This window comes from Myiozetetes cayanensis, unplaced genomic scaffold (assembly GCF_022539395.1).
Source record: "Myiozetetes cayanensis isolate MyiCay16 unplaced genomic scaffold, myiCay2020 scf15, whole genome shotgun sequence".
In the NCBI taxonomy this organism is placed as follows: Eukaryota; Metazoa; Chordata; class Aves; order Passeriformes; family Tyrannidae; genus Myiozetetes; species Myiozetetes cayanensis.
The window spans coordinates 18,764,911-18,778,446 of NW_026087159.1; positions in this window are offsets into that span (position 1 = coordinate 18,764,911).

The window sequence follows — 13,536 nt, forward strand, 5'->3', positions numbered from 1 at the left end:
TGAACGCAGGAGGCAGTGGGGTCTCCCTCACCCAGGGAGGGTAACCCTGAGGTTTTCTGGGATGGGGGGAGGGGAAGTGTTGTGTCACACCCAGGCTGGGTTGGTTGCTCTCCCTGTGTAATTAGGGTGGCTGCCAGAGCTTCTGCTGGCTGCTAAGGAGCTGCTGTTTCCCAAACATGAGTAAACAGGGATTGCTGCTCTGGTGGAACCTGACTTGGACTCTGTCCCTGGCCACAGTGCAGGAGAACCTTGCTTTATCCATAGATCTCCCATCCCTGATCCAGCCTCCTCCCCTCAACTCATTTTCTCACCCTAATGAGCACAAATCTCATCTTCTGTTTTCTTGGCCAAGCCGAGGAGATCCTTCTGTTCTTTCCCTCCTGGTATCCCTTTGATGGGACAGGTCTTCAGGACAGGAAGGGCATGGACCTGTTGAAGTGAGGTCCAGAGGAGGCCACCAAGATGATCAGAGGGATGGAGCAGCTCTCCTATAAGAAAAGACTGAGAAAATTGGGATTGTTCAGCCTGGAGAAGAGAAGCTGCAGGGTGACCCAACTGTGGCCTTCCAGGACCCAAAGGGAAAGATGGAGAGAGCCTCTGGACAAGGGTCTGGAGTGACAGGACACAGGGAATGGCTTCCCACTGCCACAGGGCAGGGTTAGATGGGATATAAGGGATAAATCCTTCCCTGTGAGGGTGGGGAGGCCTTGGCACAGGTTGCCCAGAGAAGCTGTGGCTGCCCCATCCCTGGAAGTGCCCAAGGCCAGGTTGGATGGGGCTTGGAGCAACCTGGGCTAGTGGAAGGTGTCCCTGTCCATGGCAGGGTGTGGGACTGGATGGGCTTTAAGGTCCCTTCCACCCCAAACCATTCTGGGATTCCACTCCGTGTGGGACAGGGAGCAGGAGGCTGTGAAGCAAAATTGCCATTATCAAATTTTCCTTCCAAATATCCAAGGCCAAGGTCAGGTGCAACCTGTCCTTGGTGATAACACTCAACAGGAGCTCCTCAAGTCTTCAAAGAGTTCCCTGCAGCACTCTCATCAAACTTCTTATCTCTCTCACTCAGCTTTCCTGGCTTTTTCTTGCTGCAGCTCCTAATTTTGCTGACCTGAGACTGGTTTGGCAGCAGGAGAGAGAAAGGAGAGATCTGTTGCTTATCCCAGAGAAAGGGAGGGGGAGGGGAAGGGAGGGAGGAATAAAAGTGCTTTTCTAAGTGGAATTAAGGTAACCAAAACCCTCTCACAGAGAGACTGCAAAGGCACCGAGCTCAGGAGGGTTGTGCTGTTGAAGGAATTCCTCAGAGTGTGGGGGAAGTTCTTGGCCACACACCTGCCAGAAAGGAAAAGGGTGGCTTGGGTGTGATACCAGAAACAGGGAAGAGGAAAAACTGATGGAAAAGTAGGTGTCCAGTGAGCAAAAAGGCCCAGAGGGGAGCTCCAGTCCAGCCAGAGCTGGGGATGCAGGAGGTGTCCAAGGCTGGGTTGGACAGGGCTTGGAGCAGCCTGGGCTGGGGGAAGGTGTCCCTGCCCATGGACTGGATGATCTTTTAGGTCCCTTCCAACCCAAACCATTCCCTTGCTCCATGATTAACTGGACTCTTGACAGGGATAAGCAGATGCATTTTCGGTGCCTGCACAGATTCCACACCGTGGGTTGAATCTGTTCCAGCTGGGGCTGAATTGGCTTGTTGAGGCAGTAACTTAGAATTCCACAAGCCAAGCCATTCCTGATTGGAAGCCTGTCCTTAAGTGACATTCCCTGTGCTGGTTACCCCTCTGCTTCTGGTTGTTCTGCTCCCCAGACCTGTGGGAGGTTTCCAACTGGTGCTGTTACAGGAATGTGAACTTTGAGGGCCGTGACAACACCAAAATTTCCTTGGTCTCCAAAATAATGTGTAGGGATTCCACCCCCCTGGCAGGGCACGGAGGTTTGGGTGGAGGATCTTTGCATCCTGTGGGAGCTCAGCACCTTCAGTGGCTTTAGAAACACAGGGATCCGTGGCACATTCCAGTGCTCAGCCAGCCTCTTGGGAAGCTGTGGCAGGGGCTTTCTGTTGGCTCTGCAGATCCCTGTCTCTGTTATCCCAACGTGCAGCCACCGGGACGTTCCCGCTCCTGCCAGCACCGCAGAGCCCCGGCAGGAGTGGGCTGGGCTCTGCTCCCGCAGGATCCCTTCCCGAGTTTCACTGGCGCTTGTGCAAGCCCCAGGAAGGTGCCAGGCCCACAGGTGTGAGGGTGGTGCAACCTGGGCCTTGTTAGGGAGAGGGAAAGCAGCTCATCATCCGCCTGGGAGCCCTGAGGAAGCTGCTGAGCTGGTGATGGGAAAGAAATCAGCATCTCCCTGCTTGCAACAGAGCACGGGGCAGGTGCTGCTGCTGCTTCCTCATGGCACAGCTTGTGTCCCTGCCATGGCCTGTGATGGCACAGCTTGTGTCCCTGGCTCAGCCCTGCCATGGCCTGTGATGGCACAGCTTGTGTCCCTGGCTCAGCTGTCACTCGGCCACAGCCTCTCCCATGCCCTGTGTCTGCTGACAGGACCCTTTTGCCTGGGTGCTGGCAGCTCCTGAGCTGCTGTGCAGGTGTGTCTGCGTGGCCAGGGGGCAGATCATTGTATTCCAGCAGGGAATAATCTGGGAGAGAAGGTTCTGCTCGGCTCCCTGCTATTAGGAAGGTGAGGTCTGGCATTCTGGCAGCGCTCTGGAACGACACCCCACGAAAAACCAGTTGGATTCCCTTGTAACAAATGGGTGTAGTGGTTTTTTTTACACCCTTCCACTCAGCCAGTGTTGAGGCTTGGCTTTGGTGTCACCTCTGCCAAAGCTCCCAGGACTGAGGGGTTACTCAACCTGCAAGGGGTAAGGGTGGGGAGTTCCAGGGCAGAAAGGTGGTGCTGAAAAAAGAAAACCAAGCAGGAAATGTTCCAGGGCAGCCCAGTGCTCTGGAGTGAGGCTGGGGTATTGGTCATTGCTGGAAAATACTAAAAAAAAAAAAAAAAATTAATGTATTTTAGCAACTATTCAAATCCAGGCTGCACTGGGGATGGGAGGCACTGCTGGGAGGGACTGACAAGAATGACTTGGTAAAAAAAACACCTTCCCATCTAACAGGCTGTTGGATTTCCAGGGCTCCTCATAGGTTGTCTGTCTCTGAAGGTGTTTGTGCTGCACCTCTGGTAAGGAATGAACTGGGGGGTTACCCAGGCTGGTTGGAACCCCCTGTTTCTGGCAGCAGCACCAGCCCTGTGCTCCTCACATCACTCCTGGTTCTCCTTTGACATTATTTTCCTGACCTAAATGCTGTGAGTCCTTTAAATCTTCTCCTCCTGGGCTTTCTCTCCACCCCAGGAGCAGTTTCTGTGGCTGCAGCTTCCTCGTGTGATGTCATTCCCAGTCTGGCTGATCCCAGCTGATCTGCCCTGTGGAGCCCTGAGGGAGGCAGGTGAGCAGCAGGGAAAGGATCAACCAGCTGTGGGACATCCCCAGGAGAGAGGAGGGGTTTCTGCTCTCCTCCTAAAGGAGATCCCAGGAGAATCCATTTCCTGCTAAAGTCAGGTATTCCAGGCTGGAATTTACCTACAGGTCTTCAAGACAATCCTGTTTTTAAGTGGAAATGGGGGAAAAGGTTCTTTTTTTCCTGCTCCTCCCACCTCCCTGTGTTCATGTCCCTGGAGAGGGTTGTGGTGGTGAAAAGGGGGGACAGGACATTCCTGCTGCTCTGGGCTGGGCTCTCTGGCACACCTGGATGGCAGCTTTACCTGCCCATCTGAGTTTTAAAGGGCTTTTTTTTTGTGTTGATGACTTCAGGGTTTGCTCCAGAGCCATGCAGGTCACCCCAGGTGAGGCTGGGGCTGCCAGTTGTTACCTAAAATCAGAGAAATAACTCTGCACAATTTGAGACCGAGTTTGGTGCCTTTTCCCCAAAGCATCATGAATTTGTCAGTATTTCATTCACACTCTCTGCACACTGAATGGCTCCCCAACATAAATCTGGAGTCTTTATCCCCAAGGCTCTTGGAGAGATGATGCTCCTGCTCTCATTATCTCAGTGAAGAGCCCAAAGTGAATTGCTTTTCCCCTCCAGCCTTCCTGGACACCTCTTAGCCTCTGTTTTGAGGTGACCTGGCTGTGCCATTCCAGCAGCTCTTCCAGGTGTCCCTGGCTGGCAGGAAACTCCTGCCTCTGGCCACTGCTGGGACTTGGAAATGCCATGTTATTAAAACCAGAATCTGCTCCCTTCGTTATGAGGAGGAAAAAAACCCATCAGGGTTTCTGTGCCTGCCGGCACAGGAGAGACATCCAAGAGCTGAAATGGGATAAATCCACAAAAAAGCTGCTTTGGGATGGATTGTCCCTCCCTGATGAAGCTGCTGAGCACCAGGGAGGTGCTTTCTGAGCTTTGTGTGCAGGTGGAGGGCACTGGGAGGTCCCTGGAAAGCCCCAGTTCGAGGTGAGCTGTCTGTCTGCAGGGGCACTTGCCTTAGTGGGAAATAAAGGATAAAGCTGTGGTGTAAATGGTTGTAAATCTCATATATCACATTTACTACGTATTCCATGGGATCTGATCTCTCTGCTGTTGTCCTAATCCATGTGAGAAAGTCTCCTTCTGTGTTCCACCAGTCCTGGAGGACAACACTTCTTGAGGCTTCCCGACTTTTTAAGGTGCTTTCTCTCTTTCCAGCTCTTATTTGGGACGGCCACGTCCTGAGAGGTCCGTGATTTTCCCCCTGGCCTTGGAGCATCCACTCCTCTGCCCTTGTTTAGCCCCAGGCATGGCTGGAAGAGCTTCCCTGCTCCACCCTTCCCTCAGGAAGTGGTGTTTGGTGGCCACTGGGATTTAGGGACAGGATGCTGCCCTGGGTGAGGAAGTGCCCTGAAGTGAAGGTGGCACTGCCTCAGGACAGCTGGGAGGGAGACCAGGGGGAGCTGCTGGATCAGTGCCAGCTTCACTGCAGGGAGAGGCTGGTACCTTCCACCCCAGGTAGGTGATGCCATGGCACAGTGATGTCCTTGGAGAAGCCTCAGCTCCAGAGGGACCATGGACATTGTGTGGTGCTGCCCCTGCCCAGGCCTGGAGCCACAACTCACAGAACCCCACACTGGCTTGGGCTGGAAGGACCTTAAAGCCCATCCAGTGCCACCCCTGCCATGGGCAGGGACACCTCCCACCAGCCCAGGGTGCTCCAAGCCCTGTCCAACCTGGCCTTGGACACTTCCAGGGATCCAGGGGCAGCCACAGCTTCTCTGGGCAACCTGTGCCAGGGCCTCACCACCCTCACAGGGAACAATTCCTTCCCAGTATCCCATCTAACCCTGCCCTCTGGCAGTGGGAAGCCATTCCCTGTGTCCTGTCCCTCCATCCCTTGTCCCCAGTCCCTCTCCAGCTCTCCTGGAGCCCCTTCAGGCCCTGCAAGGGGCTCTCAGGTCTCCCTGGAGCCTTCTCTTCTCCAGGTGAACCACCCCAGCTCTCCCAGCCTGGCTCAAGAGCAGAGGGGCTCCAGCCTGGGAGCATCTCCGGAGCCTCCTCTGGACTCTCTCCAGCAGCTCCACGTCCTTCTGATGTTGTTCCCCAGGGCTGCAGGCAGCTCTGCAGGTGGGGTCTCACCTGAGGGGTCAGAGGGGCAGAATTCCCCCCTGCCCTGCTGCCCACGCTGTGGGGATGGATACATCTTGTGGAACAACACTCTGGGTGCGTTGGTTTGGGCTCTCCTTATCCACTTTATTCAATATTTCAATATTTAATATTCAGGTGCTCATAACAGGTGCCTTTTTTTTTTTTTTCCCTCAGTTTTTGACCTTTCCTTGTGGCACAATGTGTTCACACTGGGTTAAAAAACCACTCCTTGGACCCCGGGGTGTCCATCCTCGTGCTTGAGGACCTCTTGTACCTGCCAGGCTGGCCAGGCCGGGTGGTGAGTCACCTTTATTTCAGGAAAGAACATGGACAAACCTTCGGCAAACGATGGCATGACTCAGGGGGTGCTGGAAATAAAGCTGCACTGTCAGCTGGAGCAGAGGATGCTTCACCCAGGAAGGGTCTGGGCTGCACTGTAACCATCAGAAATTCCCCTGGGCTGGACATCCCTGAGCCCTCTCTGAGCTCAGGGTGTGGCTCGCTGAATATTCCGGCTTCTCTCCTGCTTATCTGAGCCGGGATCACCTGGAACAAAGCTCAGCTGAGCTTGGCTGCTGCTGCTGCTGCTGCAGCCTGAGATCAGAGAGGGAGATCTGGGGCTGGAGTAACACCTTAAAGCCTGAAAATCCCTGATGTCATCGTGGTTGTGCTGCTGGGAGCCAGGGGTGGATTAGGGGCCCTGTCACGGCACATCCCGGCTCGGCACTGGATGTTTGCCCATCATCCCCAGCAGAGCTGCGAGGAGAGGGCAGGAGCTGAGCTTTCCATCTGTTCCAGCCTCAGCACTACCTGTGCTTGGGTCATGGGGCAGGGAAGATGTGTCCTCGTGGCTGCACAGGGGTCCTGGTTGGGGCTTCATCAGCTGCTTTTAGAGCAGCTCCAGAGGAGGCCACGGAGATGCTGCCAGGGCTGGAGCTCCCTCTGCTCTGGAGCCAGGCTGGGAGAGCTGGGGGGTTCACCTGGAGAAGAGAAGGCTCCAGGGAGACCTGAGAGCCCTGGCAGGGCCTAAAGGAGCTCTCTCCAGGAGAGCTGGAGAGGGACTGGGGACAAGGGATGGAGGGACAGGACACAGGGAATGGCTTCCCACTGCCACAGGGCAGGGATAGATGGGATATTGGGAAGGAGTTCCTGGCTGGGAGGGTGAGCAGGCCCTGGCACAGGTTGCCCAGAGAAGCTGTGGCTGCCTCTGGATCCCTGGAAGTGTCCAAGGCCAGGTTGGACGGGGCTTGGAGCACCCTGGGCTAGTGGGAGGTGTCCCTGCCCATGGCAGGGGTGGCACTGGATGGGCTTTAAGGTCCTTCCCAACCCAAACTATTCCATGATCCTGTGATTCTTCCCCCTGTGGCAGTCCCAAGCTGAAGCCCTGACTTCTCAGGAGGGCTCTAAATTCAACCCCCAATTTCCAGTCCTTAGGAATTGGCACCGGGTGTGTCCACGGGCCTGGCTGTGCCCAGAGCCACCAAAGCTGGGCCTCGGGGACCTCGCGCTGACCAGAGCAATTAGAAAGGGAAAGAGAGGGAGGCAGAGCAGTACACCCGGCAATTTCCTCCGTGATAATCACCCCTGGGTAGCTCATTTAATGACTGAGAACTACACAATCAGTGCTGAGGGCTAATTACAGCCCCATCCCCGGTGCTCCCCGGGTACCACTGCTGGAAGCGGCTCCTGCACTCCGGGTACCTGAGCAGCAAGGGGGTCCCTGCTCCCCTTCCCAGGGGACAAGCCTGGCTGGAAATCCTTATCCTGAATGGAAATCAGGTGGGATAAGAGCTGGGGGGCTTCTCTCTGCTGTGCCATCGGAGCCCAGGGCTGGCGAACACGGCATTTGCTGGAGAATGCCAGGAATGTCGAGGAGAGCTCGCAGGGAGGGGAGCCCGTGCCGCCCGAACGGAGAAACCTGTTTGATTCCCCTGAAGGGCAAAAACACACCCAAGTCTCCTCCTCAAAACAAGGCTTGGCTTCCCGGAGCCAGCCCTCGGCAGGTAAAGGGCTCAGGTGTGCCCGAAGCCAGCCCTCGGCAGGTAAAGGGCTCAGGTGTGCCCGCAGCCAGCCCTCGGCAGGTAAAGGGCTCAGGTGTGCCCGCGCTGCCAGGGAGGATCCGACATTCCCGCTGCCAGCCCCGGGGAGCAAAACCACCGGCAGAGAGCTCCGCATCCGCCTTTTGGGGAAAACCGCACCTGAGGAGCCTCGGCAGGTAGGGCTGGGCAGGGGGGTGGTCCCCGGAGCCTCGCAGGGGGAGCCGGGGGGCTGCTCCGCCTGCTTTTCGGGGAGCGGGAGGAAGAGGAGCGCTGTGCCTTCCTCGCCTGCTCCAACGGGCACTGCAAATCCTCCTCCTCCTCCTCCTCCCCGGGGAGGTGAAGCCCTTTCAGCGGTGTCCCGGTCCGAGGTGCGGGGCTGGAAAGGTGCCCGAGTTCCCCAGGGATGGTGTTTGTGCCGTGGCGGAGGCTGAGGAGGGGAGGTTTGGCTGCGGGGCTGTGCTGCACCTGCGTGATCCCAAATTCCCTCCCTGCCCTTCGCCCCACAGCTTCCTAAAATCTGTTCCGCTCGGAATTTCCAGGGGTGTGGGCAGGAGCGAGCACAGTCCAGACACCACCGGGAAAACTGGAGCTTGTGATCCCTGCCAACCTCCCGAGAGGCTTGGGCTGAGCTCAGCCCTTTCTCCCTCTCCAGCCCTACTTTTCCAGGGCTCCTGTGGCAGAGAGGGAGGTTTGTTTTGTTTTGTTTTGTTTTCTCTCTCCTGCTCTGCCTTGTTTTGTTTCCCTCTGAATTAGTGTGAAACCAGCACCCTGGTGAGGAGTGGCAAAGTTGGTGCAGAGCAGACGAGCACCTCCCTCTGTCCTTGCTTCATCTGGGCTTGGGGAATGTCACCTCCATTTCCCTGTCCCCACCCTTCTGCTCGCTCCAGGAAAAGAGCCAAAAATCTCCCATCTGCATCCCCCTGGGTCCCACGGGAGTCCTGGAAGAGTCCAGGTCTGCTCCAGGACAGACCCCTCACGGGAGGGGAGATGGATTCACCTGGGCAGGTTGGGAAGCAGGGACTGTCCCCCCTCATCAGCTTGCTCGGGACGTTGTACTTAGGAGAGTTTATTTTATTCAGCCAGCCAAAGAAAAAGCGTGAAATTTCTTCCCAAAATTCATCAGGTTTGAAGTGAAATCCCTATTTCCACGAGTGACAGCTTTCAGCTCCCCCCAAAAAAATATTGTGTTTTGTTTTGGCAAAGCTGTGACGTCAGGAAGGTTCAGCGACTTTTCTGTCCTGCTCCGTTTTGTGGGTGGGTGATGCAAACACAAAGCTCCACCTCTGACACCGAAACACACTTTTCCTTCCTTTTCTTTTTTCCTTTCATCCTGAGACATCAAGGCTTAAGGTTAACAGCGTGTGGGCGGGGTGAACGTCCTCCACATCCTTCCCTTTCCAAACGCAGGAATTAGTTGAGCAATTAGGAATTCACGCCTTTTAATTAGAGCAATCAAAGTGCAGACGCGGTACGGTGAAAAATAATTTCGCAATTTTGGCAAAGATTTTGGGATGGGGGTGGTCCTGCTCGGAAAACCGTGCAGCTCCCAGCAGAGCAGAGCCCCGGGATGATCCCTCGGGATGATCCCTCGGGATGGGCAGGTTTGGGTGCTGCTCTCTTTAAGCTCCCTGACTTGGCTTTGCCAACTTCATCTGCTTGAGTACATTTTAATTCTTCGTGGGATCTGTGGTCGTGAGGGAATTCAAGGAAATTAATTGAGCATTTGTAGCTTTTCATCTGAGTCGTGTCGGTGTTGCCCGTGGAATGAGGTCTGTGCAGGATTCCCCGGGGCCGCTCGCAGCTTTTCATCTCTTTTCCCCGTGTTTGGGGAAGAAGAGGCGTTCCCTGCTCCCGGGGAGTTGGGATAAAGATCCTGAGGGGATGTGGTGCCAGGCTGAGGGGCTTCAGAGCTCCTGCACAGACCCCTCTGCAGCCACAGTGGGGGACACGGGATCCAGCCTCAAGCTGTGCCAGGGAGGGTCAGGTTGGATGTCAGGAGGAATTTCCTCATGGAAAAGGCTGTCAGGTACTGGAACTGCCCAGGGAGGTGGTGGAGTCCCCACCCTGGAGGTGTCCAGAGAAGGACTGCACGTGGCACTCAGAGCTCTGGGCTGGGGGACAAGGTGGGGACTGGATGATCCTGGATCCTGGAGGGCTTTTCCAAGCTCAGGGATTCTGGGATCGTAAGTGCTGGGCGTGGTTCACACTCAGGGCCGTGTTGGCCACCCGGGGTGGGTGCACTGTGTGATGGCCGTGTTGCAATTTCAGTTGTTGGATTAAATGTCACGGGAGAACTGTGGCAGAGGCAGGAAATGCCACCTGCAGTGGGGTCACCACCCATCCCCTCCAGTTCACACCCAGCTCCTCGAGCGCCTCCAGCAGTGGATCCTCCTCCCAGCCCAGCTTCTCCCTGGGGCATCTCTGTGTGTGCTGGACAAGGCAGCCCTGAGCTGGTGTGCTGCACAAGCCTGGAAGGGTTAATTTAAGGTGTCCTAGGCTGCTTCAGTTATTGAATTCCTGATTGTTCACAGCTTGACTTCAGAAATCTCCTGGTGCTTCTTAAACATCCCCAAGCGTGTGTGGAACAGTCTCAGTGTTAAACAGTCACTGCATGGGAAAGGGGGAAGGCAGGAGGGAAGAGCTGGTCCTTCAGAGCTGAGAATTGTCTGAAATCATGGAATCCCAGAATGGTTTGGGGTGGGAAGGGACCTTAAGGGCAGGGACACCTTCCACTAGCTCAGGTTGCTCCAAGCCCTGTCCAACCTGGCCTTGGGCACTTCCAGGGATGGGGCAGCCACAGCTTCTCTGGGCAGCAGAGAGGACTCATCCCCTGCCTGTGTGGGCAACACTCAGCCAGGGTTTAGGATTTTGGGGTTGTCAGAGGAGGTTGTGCACGAGTTCATCTCCCTTTGACACCCCACAGGCATCTACTTGCTCCTAATACTGAGCCAATACTGGGACATTTTTTGCCACTGGGGCTCATCCCTAGTCGTGGAGCATCCCTCAGGCTGTGGGGCTGGACTTCCAGAGGCTGCCTCACCACCTCCCACTCCAAACACGCTCGGCCCCTGCGGGAGGCGGGAGGAGATCCTGGGCTGCAGGGTGTGAGTTCACAGTGGGAAGCCTGGCGTGGAATTCCTGTTGCCACTCGTTCCCCCAAAGCGCAGGCAGCGGGAGGGGGAAGGTCCATCCTCCCCAGGCACGGGATGTCATTCAAATCAGAGTCCAAAGAAATGTAGTTTTAGGAACGTTGGCTCCAAAATGTCCCGGGGGCTGGGCACGAGGTGCTGAACTGGATTGCGAGGGTTAAGGTGGTTCTGGCAGGGCTTGTGCCATCCACTGCTGTCCCTTCCCAGCAGATCAGGTGACAGCAAAGCAGGACCAGGTACAACGTTTGCATTGTGTGCTCTGGCTACTGCAGGGAAACCTTGAGGACGTGCCCAGCCCGGTCCAGCTCCCGGAGGAGGACGGTCTGGATCAGCCCTCCTGCAGCTGGAAAACTCCCTGCTGGGACAGCTGTGGTGGCTGCAGGTGACCCAGGTGGAAGAATCTTCTCTCCCTGGCTTTGGGAAGGCTGAGCTCAAAGGACAGTGGGGCCCCGGCCCCGGATTTGGGGCTGGATGACACAATTCCCCACAGACTTCACGAGGTTCAAAGAGAGGAGGTTCAGACCTTTTGCAAGCTTTTAAGTACATTTTAATTTGAGCGCTGTGAAGGTCAAAACAGGCATCAATTATCCTCAAACCAGGCTATTTTTCCGCACCGCTGCCCTGGGTGCTGTTTGTTCGGGTCGCTGGCCAAGCCCTCCATTAGCGCGCGAGTTTCCCGGTGGGGGGATGAGGTTTGTGCTCGGAATGAGGTTTGTGCTCGGGGCCAGGAGCGGGAGGAGCACGTGAGAGGCTCCGTGGATGGGCTCAGCTCCCGGGAGCAGAGCCCAGCGCTGCTCCCGCCCGGGACCGGGATCGGGATCGCCGGGCGGGGCTCGGGGCTGCTTTGCAGGTGGTTTCGTCAGTGACGGCTCGGGGGCTTTGAAATAACGCTGTGGAGGACACGGTTTGTCATCTCTTAATGACCTTGCTGTTGAGGCACCTGGAGTTTAACTCCTGGAATGAAGGTTGGAAGAGACCTCCAAGGTCATCCAGTCCCTGCACGGACAGGAAAGGCAGCAGCGCTTGGATCATCTGGGAGTTCCCGTCCCAGAAGGGTCCCGCTGATCCAGCAGTTCCTGCTGCAGAGCATTGCTGTGCCTCCCAGAGGGACCAGCGTGGAAAAAAGAGCCTGGAACGCGGGGATCACATCCCGGGACGAGCATGGGAAAGTGAGCCTGGAACTGGGACATCAGCGGGAGATGCCACCCCGAGGCCGGGAACACCGGGAACAGGAGCGCTGTAACCTGACCTCGGTGGCTGCCCCGGCTGCGTGGACAGTTCAGGAGTCTAAAAGCACCCCGTGGCACTCCCAGGAAAAGCTGGGATCAAAGCAGCTCCGCTTCCTTTCCCAGGGCATCCCTCCCATCCTCAGAACTGGGTCCAACAGCTCATCCCGAGACACACGCAGGGCAAGGTGGTTATTTAGGCACAAAAGGGGCCGAGTGTCCTACAAACTCCTGACAACAGCAAGCTAAAAAACTTGTTATTAACATTTAAAAGCTGCAGTTGAGCCACCAAAAAGGAGGGTGGCTGGCAGGGTTTCCCTCCGGGCAGGGAAGAGGAGCTCCAGTCAGTAAGAACAATAAGTGTTTCATCTCCTGGAGGGTAATTAGGTCTTTTTTTTTTTTTTTTAAGTGGCTTGCATGGAAAACAGGAGCCTTCCCAATTAAGTAATGGGCTGGTGATTTCAGGCACTTGAAGAATTTTATTAGCAGAGAGCTTTGGTCTGGCTGTGCCTCCAATCGAAGGATGGAGGGGGACCAGGACAAATCCCCTGTGCCGGGGTGCAGCTCCACAGCCTTGGGCTCAGCTTTAGGCGTGCCCTCGCTCAGCTCTCCCTCGCTCAGCCTGTGATCCGTAGGGATCGCTCCCTGAGAAAGGCAGGAGAGGAGTTTGTGGTGTTTGAAGCCGTCGGAAAACTCGGCGGGCACCGAAAGAGCCGGGGCGGGGCAGGGACCCCCCCTCGGGCAGCGGGAGAGCTGAGCTGGCTCCCTGCCCGCTCCGTGCCCTCCAGATTAACATCTAAACGGGCTTCCAGCTCCCCTTTCCTAATTAAATGGCTTGTAATTGCTTTCCTTCCCGGCACGGGGAGCTCTGGAGTGCCTGCGGTGTGCAGGCTCAGGGCAGGCTCTGGTGGGATTTTGGCCCTGCAGGGGCAGAGCAGTTATTTCTTTGCTCGTGGTGGATGCTTTGCCAGCGGCAATTTCCCATTTTTACGGGTCTCCTGTTGCCTGGGACATCCCAGTGTCACATCCCAGAGCGTGGTGGCCAAAGCTGAGTGCTGGTTGTGCTCATCCAGCCCTCCAGGATGAGGGGATTCAGCCAGAAGGAACAGGGATGGGTATCCCACTATCCCAAATTTTGGTGCTGGTTATAGGGAAGGGCTGGAGAGGGAAGCAGTTGGAAATGAGGGGCAGGCCTGGAATCCCCCTGGGACACTCTGCAGAATGAAGGGGGTGCTGAACTGTCCTGCCCAGGCCAAATCCATCCCTGCTGCTCCCTGAAATCACCCCTCACAGCCCATGGAGAAGGGAAGAAGCTCTCCCTGGAGGATCACTGGGATCATCCACCACACCTGGCACGAAGCTCCACCTGTGCCACATTCCTGAGGGAGGGGAGAGGCCAGTGGGGTTTAATTGGCTGGAAGTTGGGCAGGTTCTGTCTCAGAAAGGGCTCAGGAGGGCTCTGGGAGAGGAGGTGGATTTAAAATTGGCTCTGCTGGGCTCAGAGTGTGGCTCC